We start from the raw sequence: 15,910 nt of genomic DNA, 5'->3' as shown, positions 1-15,910 counted from the left end.
GGTATATAATAATAAATAATACAATTCTGGTCGGACGGACTGCCTGCCGTGTGCCGACACAGAGGTAGCCACAGCCGTGAACTACCGCACTGTACACTGGTTGATAAAGAGATAGTAGTATACTCGTAACAATTAGGATGACACTATGACGGTATAAAGAATGAAAAAAAAACCACGGTTAGGTGGTAGGTATATAATAATAAATAATACAATTCTGGTCGGACGGACTGCCTGCCGTGTGCCGACACAGAGGTAGCCACAGCCGTGAACTACCGCACTGTACTGTGTCTGCTGCTAATATAGACTGGTTGATATTTAAAGAGATATTAGTAGTATACAACAATACTATACTGGTGGTCAGGCACTGGTCACCACTCCTGCAGCAAAAGTGTGCACTGTTAATTAATATAATTGTACTCCTGGCTCCTGCTAACAACCTGCAGTGCTCCCCAGTCTCCCCCACAATTAATTATAAGCTTTTAATTTATACATTGATGACTGTGCAGCACACTGGGCTGAGCTGAGTGCACACAGACTGAGTCACACTGTGTGACTGACTGTGCTGTGTATCGTTTTTTTTTTCAGGCAGAGAACGGATATAGCAGAGAGAAGTGAACGGATATATTATATTAAATAAAAGTTAACTAGCAACTGCACTGGTCACTGACTGTGGTAAACTAACTCTGTCTGCGACTCTGCACAATCTCTCTCTATCTAATCTATCTATCTCTATTCTAATGGAGAGGACGCCAGACACGTCCTCTCCCTATCAATCTCAATGCACGAGTGAAAATGGCGGCGACGCGCGGCTCCTTATATAGAATCCGAGTCTCGCGATAGAATCCGAGCCTCGCGAGAATCCGACAGCGTCATGATGACGTTCGGGCGCGCTCGGGTTAACCGAGCAAGGCGGGAAGATCCGAGTCGCTCGGACCCGTGGAAAAAAAAGTGAAGTTCGTGCGGGTTCGGATTCAAAGAAACCGAACCCGCTCATCTCTAACATATAGACCATTAAGCCTGTATCAATTGCGGCTGTATGTACAGAGAGCCCTGTATAGTGTGTTAGTGAATCACACAATGACTATGAATTGCCCAGTGCTTTATTGGTGTATATCTCCTTTATACTGATTCACATTAATATTGCCCTGGTATTTATATAATGATAGGCTGTTTTGGATATCCTAAAATTTAACAAGGGCAGTGATGGTAATCAGTATGCAGAATCTGCACACAGGACAATTCTGATATATGTGATTGATCAAGCTAGATTGTTCAGCAATCACCGGCCACTGGCCATTGTCAGTTGTGTAACTTTGTATTGCAAGGGACCGTGTATGCTCATGTAACAAATTCCTATGTTTATATAATACTGCTGCACCAGATCCGTGAGTTGATCCACAATGATCTCATTGACAGTATATTTATTGTTCCTGATACTATGCTGTTGTAATAGATCAAGGAATGACTGTGGGGTACCCTGTGCCTATTGGATCTAAATCTCCTCAATATTGATTTTTATGCATATTGCCCTGCCAATTATGTAGTGTCAAATTGTCTTGAGTGCCATAGAAATTGTCAGGAGCAATGATAATATAATATGCACATGGGACACGTCCAATATGTGTTGTGAGGCAAACTAAAATCCTACACATGCCCAGACCGCTGTGCCTGCACTGAAATTCTACATATGCACAGACCACTGAGCCTGCACTGAAATTCTACACATACATAGACCGCTAAGCCTGCATCTGCTGGAGGCGGTGTATGCAGATCGATGTATAAATTTGTATGACAATTAAATATAAAGGTGTGATATCGCACCAAGAATCTATAGATAAATCAGCATTAATCTGATATGCAGATTATTTTCTAATTTCTGGTGCTTAGAACTACACCACTATCACACTCTCTCTAGTATGTTAAAGTCTAATCCTGACGTAGGTAACAGTACTCTAGCAGTATTAATACTAATCAATATTGGCATCAACTTTTAGTCAGCGTTTGTCCGACCCACGGGTATTCCCGTGTTCACTGTGCAGCACTCCAATACCCCAATGTATATTAAAAATATAAAGTATATTATTATGGGTATCACAGCTGCATCAGCTTATGGTCGGCATTTGTCCGACCCACGGATGTGCCCGTGTTCGCTGTGCAGTGCTCTGATAGCCCAATATATAGTATAGACAAGTTTCACGGAACCCCAATAAACATCAAAAGAAATTCAATAATTAGTCAGTGCAAGAGCATCGGAGCAGACTACAATGCCGATGCGCGCATTTCGCAACTAGCTTTTTCAGGGCTTCATATCAGATTAATGCTGATTTATCTATAGATTCTTGGTGCGATATCACACCTTTATATTTAATTGTCATACAAATTTATACATCGATCTGCATACACAGCCTCCAGCAGATGCAGGCTTAGCGGTCTATGTATGTGTAGAATTTCAGTGCAGGCTCAGTGGTCTGTGCATATGTAGAATTTCAGTGCAGGCACAGCGGTCTGTGCATGTGTAGGATTTTAGTTTGCCTCACAACACATATTGGACGTGTCCCATGTGCATATTATATTATCATTGCTCCTGACAATTTCTATGGCACTCAAGACAATTTGACACTACATAATTGGCAGGGCAATATGCATAAAAATCAATATTGAGGAGATTTAGATCCAATAGGCACAGGGTACCCCACAGTCATTCCTTGATCTATTACAACAGCATAGTATCAGGAACAATAAATATACTGTCAATGAGATCATTGTGGATCAACTCACGGATCTGGTGCAGCAGTATTATATAAACATAGGAATTTGTTACATGAGCATACACGGTCCCTTGCAATACAAAGTTACACAACTGACAATGGCCAGTGGCCGGTGATTGCTGAACAATCTAGCTTGATCAATCACATATATCAGAATTGTCCTGTGTGCAGATTCTGCATACTGATTACCATCACTGCCCTTGTTAAATTTTAGGATATCCAAAACAGCCTATCATTATATAAATACCAGGGCAATATTAATGTGAATCAGTATAAAGGAGATATACACCAATAAAGCACTGGGCAATTCATAGTCATTGTGTGATTCACTAACACACTATACAGGGCTCTCTGTACATACAGCCGCAATTGATACAGGCTTAATGGTCTATATGTCTGCAGCAGTGTAATTTGCGTTATAAATAACTATCAGACGGGCTCAATGGTCTGTGTGTCTGTGGCAGTTTATTTTGTGTCATAAACAACAATAGACGTATCATATGTATAGAATACTCACACCAGTAATATAAGAAAACACAATACCAGCAATTCATGGGATAGAGGTTTAATGAATACATACAGATACTGTCATCTGCCCAGTGTTGTCAGTGTCATCAATATTTTTACCTGTATCAGTCGTTACAGTAGAATTACTAGGGCACTGTTCATGTGAAGTGATACACAATATTTGTGGGTCTGTGGGGTGTGGGGCACATTGTGACCAGTCCCGAGACTTAGCATATTAGCATATAAATTCCCGCGTATATCTCTTTTTACTGACGCAGGAATAGCAGTCTGTGAATCTGCAGCAGTCGACTTTATAGATAGCAATTGGCATCCTACCATTATGGCAAATGAACATCTGGTATCTCACGCTAAAATTTGAATTCTAAAATACCCAACTAATATAGACAACTGTAATAAGTGGGATTAATAGAAATAACGGAGTCTATTCTTACCCGATATAACACATCTCTACCCAATATATGGTGGGTTATAAAAGGATCGGTACCCTTAAAATACAAGTGATTGGGTCTTTTCTCTATCAAGGGTATATAACATATGTTAAATACATTAAATATATTTCAAAACACCCTAATAGAGAGTCAGTGCAATCAGAGGAGCAGACACATTTTTTACTTCTTATCACGTCTATATCTTTGAGCACATAGTTGGATTCTTTATTCAATTTTTAACCCTATTTTTCGCACACGGTCCGAAATATCGGTCTTTTAATACAATATAATAATAAAAGTTAAATTTTATCTTAATTTAGTGCACCTAGCAGTACAACCCCATTCTCTTTTTGTTCAACTGGGAGGAGATCCCTCAGGAGACCATCCGCCACCTCATCAGGAGCATGCCCAGGCATTGTAGGGAGGTCATACAGGCACGTGGATGCCACACACACTACAGAGCCTCATTTTGACTTGTTTTAAGGACATTACATCAAAGTTGGATCAGCCTGTAGTGTTTTTCCACTTTAATTTTGAGTGTGACTCCGAATCCAGACCTATATGGGTTGATAAATTTGATTTCCATTGATATTTTTTGTGTGATTTTGTTGTCAGCACATTCAACTATGTAAAGAACAAAGTATTTAATAAGAATATTTCATTCATTCAGATCTAGGATGTGTTATTTTAGTGTTCCCTTTATTTTTTTGATCAGTGTATGTTACACGCATGCACAGGTCCCGCTTCACTTGGTAAGAAACACAACAAGAAGCGGCAGGTAAACTGCAATGTTTCGATATTTATTAATATTAATATCATCATCAGCCACATTATGACGATATTAATATCGAAGCATTGCAGTTTACCTGCCGCTTCTTGCTGTGTTTCTTACCAAGTGCTGTGGGACCTGTGCATGCATATACAGATGGGTCCACCATTATCTTAAATCAGTACAAACATGGGGGGTCATTCCGAGTTGTTCGCTCTGTATTTTTTTCTCGCAACGGAGCAATTAGTCGCTAATGCGCATGCGCAATGTTCGCAGTGCGACTGCACCAAGTAAATTTGCTATGCAGTTAGGTATTTTACTCACGGCATTACGAGGTTTTTTATTCGTTCTGGTGATCATAATGTGATTGACAGGAAGTGGGTGTTTCTGGGCGGAAACAGGCCGTTTTATGGGTGTGTGTGAAAAAACGCTACCGTTTCTGGGAAAAACGCGGGAGTGGCTGGAGAAACGGAGGAGTGTCTGAGCGAACGCTGGGTGTGTTTGTGACGTCAAACCAGGAACGAAACTGACTGAACTGATCGCAGATGCCGAGTAAGTCTGGAGCTACTCAGAAACTGCTAAGAAGTGTCTATTCGCAATTCTGCTAATCTTTCGTACGCAATTTTGATAAGCTAAGATTCACTCCCAGTAGGCGGCGGCTTAGCGTGTGCAAAGCTGCTAAAAGCAGCTTGCGAGCGAACAACTCGGAATGACCCCCATAGTCCTCATTTCTTTAATCATTTCACACACAGTCATTGACTAAATCAATATTCCTCCCCCTCCCCCCTCCTCTCAGCCTTCAAATCTTCACACACATCCTCACATCTGAGTGCGCGAACCATATCCAATTCATAATTCAGTAGGAGGTTGGACACCTCCAGGTCTAGCAGCACCAATTCCCTACATTTCTCTCCCCCACCAGTGAGCGCAGTCTCCCATTTTTTCTTTTGATATCACCACCATTATCTTGACTAGTTTTCTGCACCTAGTCACAACATGATTTATTAGCATAAACCCTTAATCTGCAATACAATACAGAGAACAATACAGCAGGGGATTAAGTCATTAAAGGAGGGGATTAAGTCCGACTGGCCAGTCTCAGTTAATCCTACTAAAGGTCAAGATAAATGTAGACCCATCTGTAAGGATTTCAGCTGAAATAACTACTGCTGGCACCGGGACAGTATCAGAATCAACTTTATTGGCCAGGTATACTTGCATATATATATACGTTATGGTAAGGACGTACCGTTGATAACGGTATTTCTCCTATTACCGTTGATAACTGTATTTCTCCTATGTCCACAGGATAACATTGGGATATGATGGAGCGACAGCGGATTGGCACCAAACGATCACAAGCTTTCTGGCCTCCCAGGATACAACGGGCTCATCCATATAATCCCGCCCACCGACTCAGTTGTTTCCAAAGCATTTAGGCAGGAGCATTATGTAGAACCCTATTCAGGTGAGAAGAACACACATGCACATCCGTTCATGCATGAGGGAAGAAGTTTAGTGAGTATAAAGATTCTCAAATCAGGTGCGTCAGGGTGGGATCCCTGTGGAAACCTGTGGACATAGGAGAAATACCATTATCAACGGTAAGTTCTTACCATAACGTATATTTCTCCGGCAGGGTCCACAGGTTATCAACAGGATAACATTGGGACTTCCCAAAGCAATTTTTTGTGGTAGGGACGCTCCTGATTAGACAGGAGAACCTTTCGCACGAATTCAGCGTCATGAGAGGCAAAAGTATCCAAGGCATAATGTCTAATGAAAGTGTTCATGGAAGACCATGTGGCTGCCTTACATATCTGTTCTGCTGAAGCACCATGTTGTGCTGTCCATGAAGGACCTACCTTACGTGTAGAGTAAGCAGAGACATTAGCCGGAACAGGGAGATCAGCTCGAGAGTATGCTTCTGAAATCGTCATTCGAAGCCATCTTGCTAGCGTCTGTTTAATAGCAGGCCATCCCCTCTTGTGAAATCCGTAGAGACTGAAGAGAGAATCTGTCTTTCTGATGGCACTGGTACGATCTACGTAAATTCTTAATGCCCGGACTACGTCCAGCGACACTTCTCCCGCAGAAGGTCCCAATACCTGAAAAGCCGGGACTACAATTTCTTTGTTAATGTGAAACTTAGATACCACCTTAGGAAGATAACCAGACCTAGTTCTGAGAACTGCTTAATCTGGATAAAAAAATCAGAAAAGGAGATTTACATGACAGCGCTCCTAAATATGATACTCTTCTTGCTGATGTCATAGTCAGTAGAAAGAGTACTTTAGCTGTCAACCATTTAAGATCCACTTTCTTAAGTGGTTCAAACGGAGCCCCTTGAAGGGCTTTCAGGACCAGACTTAAATCCCAAGGTACTGCAGGAGGAACAAAAGGTGGTTGAATGCGCAGCATGCCTGGAAAAAAGTACGCACATCCTGTAAAGTGGCAATTTTCTTTTGAAACCATACAGTCAATGCTGAAACTTGAACTCTCAAGGAAGCCATCTTCAAACCCTTATCCATTCCTGCCTGAAGGAAATCTAAGATTCTGGATACTCTGAAAGATCTTGGATCCATATTTCTTTCACTGCACCAATGAATATAGGCTTGCCATATTCGGCGATAAATGCGAGCATAGGAGGGTTTCCTTGCTCTGAGCATTGTTTGAATTACCTGTTGTGAGAATCCGCTTGACTTCAGGATAGAGGTTTCAACAGACACGCCGTCAAAGACAGCCAATCCAGATGCCTGTGATAACAAGGACCCTGCATTAGTAGATCTGGACATTGAGGGAGCAGAATTGGAGCATCCATCGACATCCTCTGCTGATCTATGTACCAATGCCTTCAGGGCCAAGCCGGAGCTATTAGAATCACGGCACCCCTTGCTTGCTTTATTTTCCTTACCACCCTGGGTAGCAGGGAGATTGGAGGAAACAGATATGCCAGATGAAATTCCCATTTCACTGACAGTGCATCCACAACGATCGCTCCGGAGTTTTTTGATCTTGACCCTTAGCCGGAACTTTGTTGTTCAGACTGGACGCCATGAGATCTATCTCTGGCAACCGCTAACTTGTCTACTAGAGTCTGAAATACTTCCGGGTGTAGAGCCCATTTGGTTACTCGAATGGTGTGTCGACTGAGAAAGTCCGCTTCCCAGTTTTAGACTCCTGGAACGAACACTGCGGATAATGCCGGAAGATAGAGTTCTGCCCACTTTAGTATGTGACTTACCTCCTTCATTGCTCTTTGGCTGCAAGTTCCTGCCTGATGGTTGAGGTACGCTACTGCTGTTACATTGTCCGAGCGGATCTGGACTGGTTTTCCTTGCAGAATGTCCTTTGCCTGAATCAGTGCCCTGTATATGGCCCGGGGTTCCAACAGATTTATTGGAAGGCAACTTTTTTCTGTGGTCCATTGTCCCTGGAACCACAATTTTCCAGACACTGCTCCCCAGCCCTGAAGACTGGCATCCGTTGTCAGGATCTCCCAATCTGATATCCAAAAGGGTCTCCCCTTGTCTAGATGGGATGTTTGTAGCCACCAGGCTAATGACCTTTTTACCTTTACTGGAAGTACCATCATTTGTTTCTTTATTGTCTGATGTACTCCATTCCATCTGGTCAGAATCAGATGTTGCAAAGGTCTTGAATGGAACTGTGCATATTCCATGTCGAATGTTGACACCATCAACCCCATCACTCGCATTGCCGTGTGAATGGATATTGTTTGACTGTGCAACAATTCCTGAGTCATTAACTGCACCTTGGATATTTTTTCCACAGGTAAAAATATTTTCTGCAGACTTGAATCCAAAACAGCCCCTAAGTGAATCATCCGTTGTGACGGAATCAGAGATGACTTTGCCCAATTTATGAGCCATCCATGTTCTGTAAACAAGTTTTTGTCTGCTGGAGATGGCTCAAGAGCAATTCCTGGGTTTGTGCCAGGATTAAAAGATCATCGAGGTATGGGAAAATCCTTATCCCCTGTTTGCGGAGATAAGCTGCCATAACCACCATGATCTTGGTAAATACTCTGGCGGCTGTGACTAACCCAAAGGGTAATGCCAGGAATTTAAAATGTTGTTGGAGGATAGCGAACCTGAGGTAACACTGATGGGACAATGCTATTGGCACATGCAGGTAAGCATCCTGTATATCCAGAGATACCATGTAATCCCCTGGTTCCATGGCCAAAACTATGGCCAAAACTGTGTCGGATGTAACTAGCAGGTCCAGCAGACGTTACCAGGCTGTGGCCAAAACTAACGTCTCCATGTGGAACCTTGGGACCCAAATGTATTTGTTTAACATTTTGAGATTGAGGATGGGCCGAAATGACCCATTTGGCTTCTGGACCAAAAATAGGTTGGAGTAAAAACCCTGCCCCCGTTGGGCCAGGGGTACTGAAATAATTACCCCTGACTGAAGCAATTTCTGAACTGCTTCTTGCAGTGCTCTGGCCTTCGCCTCTATATGAGACGGGCTGGTGCAAAAAAAACCTTAGAGGAGGCTGCTTCTTGAAAGGGAAAACATAACCCAGAAATACCACTTCTTGCACCCAAGCGTCTGTTGTTGACTGCTGCCATATGTGTGCAAACTGAAGAAGACGCCCCCCAGGTGGAGGCCCGCACCATCAGGCTGATGGTTTCTGTTCTGGTTTGGAAGCTGGCCCTCTAGTGGCCCATTGCGTCTTTGCTTTACCAGACTTTTTGTACTGGGTTTGCTTTGATTCATTTTTACCTTTTGTTTTAACTTGCCACCGAAATGGCCGAAATCCCGAGCCCTTAGGGTTATAACTGGCAGGAAACCTGACCTTTTTGGATTCAGCTTCTGACTCCAGAATATCTGTTAGTTCCTTACCAAAAAGAATGTTCCCAACAAAAGGCAAAGCTTCCAGAACTTTTTTGGATTCTGAATCAGCTTTCCATGTACGTAGCCAAATTGCTCTGCGAGCAGCTACGGTTAAGGCTGATGCTTTAGAAGCAATTGTACCCATATCCATTGCTGCTTCTTCTAGGAATAGTGCAGCCTGTTTAATATGGGCTATATGGGACTCCTGCTCCCTAGTAGGTGATGAGAGCCCATTTTCCAGTTCTTGAGCCCATTCCACTACCGCTTTTGCCATCCAGGCTGAGGCCATACCCGGCCTTATGACTGCCCCTGACAGAGAAAATATGTTTTCAAAAAAACATCAACTCTTCCGTCTGTGACATCATTTACTGACGTAGATGGCAAAGGCAAAATAGATTTTCACACTAATCGAATGACGTGCGTATCTACCTTAGGAGGCACTTCTCTTTTTAAACAGTCCCCAGTTGGAAAAGGGTAGGAAGAATCCCATTTTTGGGGAATTCTATATTTCCTATTGGGCATAGCCCAAGGTTCCTCCATAATTTCCGTCAGTTCCTCTGACCCTGGAAACTCAACCCTAACTGTTTTGGGACGTTTAAACACAGGTGCCTTAGTTTTAATTATTGGCTCAGCTGAATCCTCTAGAGACAGAATAGCCTTCATTGCTCCAATTAACTCAGCTATGTCCTCTGAGCTGAAGCCCTCCTTTTATTCTTCATATGGTGAAGTAGAGTATATGGAGTCATCATCTGTTGTATCATCTTGTGTAGCCTGTGAATTTGATGAGATATTTACCCTTGGTTTATCAGCTTGTTGATTTGTAGAAGCTGTAGGGACTATACCATAAGTTGGGAGCTGCATGTATGGGTTAATAGTGTACCCTATTCCTGAGGTTGAAGCTGCATGGCCCAACCTGTCAGCTATACTGGATAAGGTTTGTTCAAACACGGACCAAGGTGGATCTACTTGTCGTTGAACAGGGATCTGCCTTGCAATCTGCTGAAATGCAAAACAATTTGCACATAACCCATCGTGTGCCAGAGTTTGAGTTGATAACCCCACCTTGCAGGATAAACATGTTATGAGTGTTGGTGTTACTGTTAATGTAACCTCGTCACCTTTACCGATCTTAGACATGATAAACAATCAGCTTTTTCACAGTATACTACACAATTTGTGACTGAAAACACTTTACATGTATAAAAGTGATATCAATCTGACCCCAACCCAAGCACCAGCATTGAGGTTCAGAAGAAAACACTGACAAACATATATAAAGTCAGCAATCACACTAGCAGTAAGTCACATGTTATATATTAGTCATATGAGCATATTATCAACTAAGAACACATTTCAAGTATGTAGGAGTACATCTACTGTATTCTGTTCTATACAGTTATTTTAATATATTCAGACGCAATTGCAGACATAACCACAGTATTGTACATAAACTCATATGCAATAGACACTAAACTTAACTATTCGTACTTACAAAAGTAGATAGAAATTTAGTGCTGTATAACTCTTACTCTGTAGAGTGGGATACAGGGAGACTCACCCCACTTCCAGGATCGATCAGTACATTAGCAAACGCTGAGTGGATCCAGACGCTACTAGTGCACTGTACACTGCCTCTCCGGTACTTTTAGTGGACACAGACGCTCAGTGAACGTTAGTGCATGCAGACGCTCATGTCTGCGACCTGGTCTCCTAGCGGTAAACTTTAGTGTATACAGACGCAGCGGCCTATGCTGTGACCGAGTCCCCTCGTGGTAGCGTCTGAGACGGAAGTGAGGCAATCAGTTTATGGCGGGAGATGCACGGTAACTGGTCATGAACTGGGGGGAGGGGCGACCAGGAGAGTGTCTGACTCCCCACCGCTGACATCAACCCTAGGGATCGCAGCCTCAAACTAATCCTGGCGTCTACTGATCCCTAAGGCCTAGCGCTGGAGTACCCGTGGTGGCGGCGCGTCAGCTACTGTTTGGTAGTCTCCTCCCAAACAGTGCGACTGTGTCCGTATTCCCCTTCTAAGCGGAACCGATGCCTTACCTTCTCCCTGTGCTCCGGCCACAGCCTGGTAACGTCTGCTGGACCTGCTAGTTACATCCGACACAGACGCCCATCGAGACAGCACTTGTACCGTGGGTAAGCGTTGTTGCGACCCGGCGGAGAGTTGTTGGAGCTACTCTTTCCAATATGCGTGTAAGACGCTGTTAGGAAAGATCACTCAGAAAACATAGTAAGACTATAAAAATAAATCAAATAAAGCTTAGGGCTGCCAAAAACAGCAGCCCTGTCACCATGGTCTGGCTCCTGCCGCACCAAGCAAAAAACTGATTTGACTGAGTCGGTGGGCGGGATTATATGGATGAGCCCATTGCATCCTGGGAGGTCAGAAAGCTTGTGACCGTTTGGTGCCAATCCGCTGTCGCTCCATCATATCCCAATGTTATCCTGTGGATAACCTGTGGACCCTGCCGGAGAAACTAGGAATTTGATTTCGGTTTACAGTGCAGCAGCCAGTGGGAGGAACACGTAGACAAGAGGGGGCGAGGGGGGATATATGCAGTATACAGCTTAAGGAAAAGTACACAGTGTTCGTTACAATCAGAAGATCGGAGAAGAGCGACTGGACGTCAACCCGGCAGTTTGTGAGAAGTTCAGCAGGTGGACTGGTTGAGGAAAGAAGCTTTTGAGGCTTCTATTGATTCTGGTGGGAATGGTCCTGTATCTTTTTCCTGATGGCAGCAGGTTGAGCTCGCCATGGCCAGGGTGAGGCGGATCATTGACCAGCCTGGTCACCCTTTTTTTGGCTCTGGACCGGTACAGGTCGTGGACAGGTGGGAGGTCAACTCCGATGATCTTCTCAACAGACTTTACCACTCTTTGGAGCCTGCGTTTGTCTCTCTCCCTGACGGAGCTATACCAGATGATGATCGAGGATCACAGAACACTACAATTGCGGAGTAGAAGAGGAGCAGGAGATTCTGTGGGATGTTAAACTTATTATGTTGCCTTAGGAAGAACAGCCTCTGCTGCGTCTTTCCGATGGCGGCATCTACATTTTGTCCCCACTTGAGGTCTCTAGAGATCGTGGTCCCCAGGAACTTGAAGGAGTCCAGTAGCGACACCACACTATTCGCTATGATTAGTGCGGGTGCTCCCGCTGGGTTCTTCCTAAAGTCTACTACCATCTTGACAGTTTTAAGTGGGTTGAGCTCTAGGTTGTTACAGTTACACCACCGGGCCAACCGATCTACTTCCCGTCTATAGTCCGATTCGTCCTCTTCTCTCATGACGCCTATGACGGTGGTTTCATCTGCGAATTTAAGGATTTTAACCGGCTGACACTCAGAGGAACAGTCATTAGTGTACAGAGAGAAGAGCAGGGGTGAGAGGACACAGCCCTGGGGTGCCCTGGTACTGATGGACCGAGCTTGGGAAGTGACTCCCCCCACTTTGACCAACTGCATTCTGTCGGTCAGAATGTGCATGATCCAGGAACAGGTTGCTTCCGTGATCCCTTGGCGGAGTAGTTTGTGGTAGAGAGTGTTGGAGGAGATTGTATTGAAGGCTGAGCTGAAGTCTACAAACAGGATCCCCGCGTAGGTACCAGGCGTGACCAGGTGCTGCAGGATGTGGTACAGACCCAGGGGTTGACAGCATCCTCAACGTACCGATTTGCTTGATAGGCAAACTGAAGGGGGTCTAGATGGGGAATGGTTACAGCTTTAAGGTGGTTCAGAACCAGGAGCTCTAACACTTTCATGACCACAGACGTCAGTGCAATCGGCCTGTAGTCGTTCAGACTTGTGATAGTAGATTTCTTGGGGGTCGGAATGATTGTGGAGATTTTGAAGCAGGAGGGAACTTTGCGTATTTCTAGTGATTTATTAAATATTTTGGAGAATATGGGGGCTAGCTGACTGGCGTATGCCCTCAGAGTAGATGGTGTCGAAGTCAAAAAATATTGCAGTACACATGTCACATACAAACTACACACAGATATCCTCCGTGCGTGTACTTGTTCTGCCATGCGTGCGCATATTCGCAATTTGCGTATGGTCGCTCCCGCGGTCCTGCGTATTAGCGCGTGGTATTAGTAATTACGGTAGTGTTTGTAATCGCATGGAAAAGCCATAAAAACACATTACATATTTAAATACAAATAGTGCACTATGTACACATAGGGGTATATTTACTAAGCTCCCGATTTTGACCGAGATGGTGTTTTTTCTTCAAAGTGTCATCTCGGGAATTTACTAAACTCAAATCTCGGCAGTGATGAGAGCATTCGTATTTTTTTGGAAGTCAAAGAAAAAAAATACGAATGAATACACCATTGGTCAAATACGACTGTTTTTTGATACAACTCGGTAATTTACTAAAAAGTGTATTTCACGAACACTGCCGGCAATAGCCAAACACTGCCGTGAAAAAATACAAATCGTAAAAAAAAGCAGATTTAAAACAGACCTGCTTTTTTTTTACCGTGTTCTGATAGGCATGCACGGATCCATGAGATCCGTGCATGTTTATCAGTGGGAAGGGGTGGGAAAGTGTTAAATTTGCAGGAAAAAAATGCGTGGGGTCCCCCCTCCCAAGCAAAACCAGCCTCGGGCTCTTTGAGCCAGACCTGGTTGAAAAAATATGGGGAAAAAAATGTCAGGGGTTCCCCCATATTTAATCAACCAGCACCGGGCTCTGCGCCTGGTCCTGGTTCCAAAAATATGGGGACAAAAAGCGTAGGGGTCCCCCGTATTTTTGAAACCAGCACCGGGCTCTACTAGCCAGGTACATAATGCCACAGCCGGGGGACACTTTTATCTAGGTCCCTGCGGCCCTGGCATTACATACCCAACTAGTCACCCCTGGCCGGGGTACCCTGGAGGAGTGGGAACCCCTTAAATCAAGGGGTCCCCCCCTCCAGCCACCCAAGGGCCAGGGGTGAAGCCCGAGGCTATTCCCCTCATCCAAGGGCGGCGGATGGGGGGCTGATAACCTTTTGAAAAAAATGTGAATATTGTTTTTAGTAGCAGTACTACAAGTCCCAGCAAGCCTCCACCGCAAGCTAGTACTTGGAGAACCACAAGTACCAGCATGCGGTAGAAAACCAGGCCCGCTGGTACCTGTAGTACTACTGCTAAAAAATACCCCCCAAAAAACAGGACACACACACACGTGACAGTATAAGTTTATTACATACATGCACACCTCCAAACATACATACTTACCTATGTTCACACGAGGCTCGGTCCTCTTCTCCATGTAGAATCCTAGGGGTACCTGTGAAAAAAATTATACTCACATAATCCAGTGTACCTTCTGTTCTTTGTATAATCCACGTACTTGGCAAAATAAAAAAACAGAAACCCGACCACGCACTGAAAGGGGTCCCATGTTTACACATGGGACCCCTTTCCCCGACTGCCAGGACCCCCCCTGACTCCTGTCAAAGAGGGTCCCTTCAGCCAATCAGGGAGCGCCACGTCGTGGCACTCTCCTGATTGGCTGTGCGCTCCTGTAGTGTGATTGAGGCTGCGCACTGAAGATACAATGTAGCGCATAGGCGCTCCATTGTATCCAATGGTGGGAACTTTGCGGTCAGCGGTTGACCAAAAGTAACCTCTCCGCTGACCGCAAAGTTCCCACCATTGGATACAATGGAGCGCATAGGCGCTACATTGTATCTCTGCCGTATGCTGCCTGACAGACACTACAGGAGCACACAGCCAATCAGGAGGGTGCCAAGACGTGGCGCTCCCTGATTGGCTGAAGGGACCCTCTTTGACAGGAGTCAAGGGGGGTCCTGGCAGTCGGGGAAAGGGGTCCCATGTGTAAACATGGGACCCCTTTCAGTGCGTTGTCGGGTTTCCGTTTTTTTATTTTGCCAAGTACGTGGATTATACAAAGAACAGAAGTTACACTGGATTATGTGAGTATAATTTTTTTCACAGGTACCCCTAGGATTCTACATGGAGAAGAGGACCGAGCCTCGCGTGAACATAGGTAAGTATGTATGTTTGGAGGTGTGCATGTATGTAATAAACTTATACTGTCACGGTGTGTGTGTCCTGTTTTTTTGGGTTTTTTTTTTATTAGTAGTACTACAGGCACCAGCGGGCCCGGTTTTCCACCGCATGCTGGTACTTGTGGTTCTCCAAGTACCAGCTTGCGGGGAAGGCTTGCTGAGACTTGTAGTACTGCTACTAAAAACAATATTCACATTTTTTTCAAAAGGCTATCAGCCCCCCATCAGCCGCCCTTGGATGGGGGGGACAGCCTCGGGCTTCACCCCTGGCCCTTGGGTGGCTGGAGGGGGGGACCCCTTGATTTAAGGGGTTCCCACTCCTCCAGGGTACCCCAGCCAGTGGTGACTAGTTGGGTATGTAATGCCAGGGCCGCAGGGACCTAGATAAAAGTGTCCCCCGGCTGTGGCATTATATACCTGGCTAGTGGAGCCCGGTGCTGGTTTCAAAAATACGGGGACCCCTACGCTTTTTGTCCCCCGTATTTTTGGAACCATGACCAGGCGCAGAGCCCGGTGC

The sequence above is a fragment of the Pseudophryne corroboree genome, chromosome 3, assembly GCF_028390025.1.
Source record: "Pseudophryne corroboree isolate aPseCor3 chromosome 3, aPseCor3.hap2, whole genome shotgun sequence".
In the NCBI taxonomy this organism is placed as follows: domain Eukaryota; kingdom Metazoa; phylum Chordata; class Amphibia; order Anura; family Myobatrachidae; genus Pseudophryne; species Pseudophryne corroboree.
Note: the sequence above shows the minus strand (reverse complement) of the source record.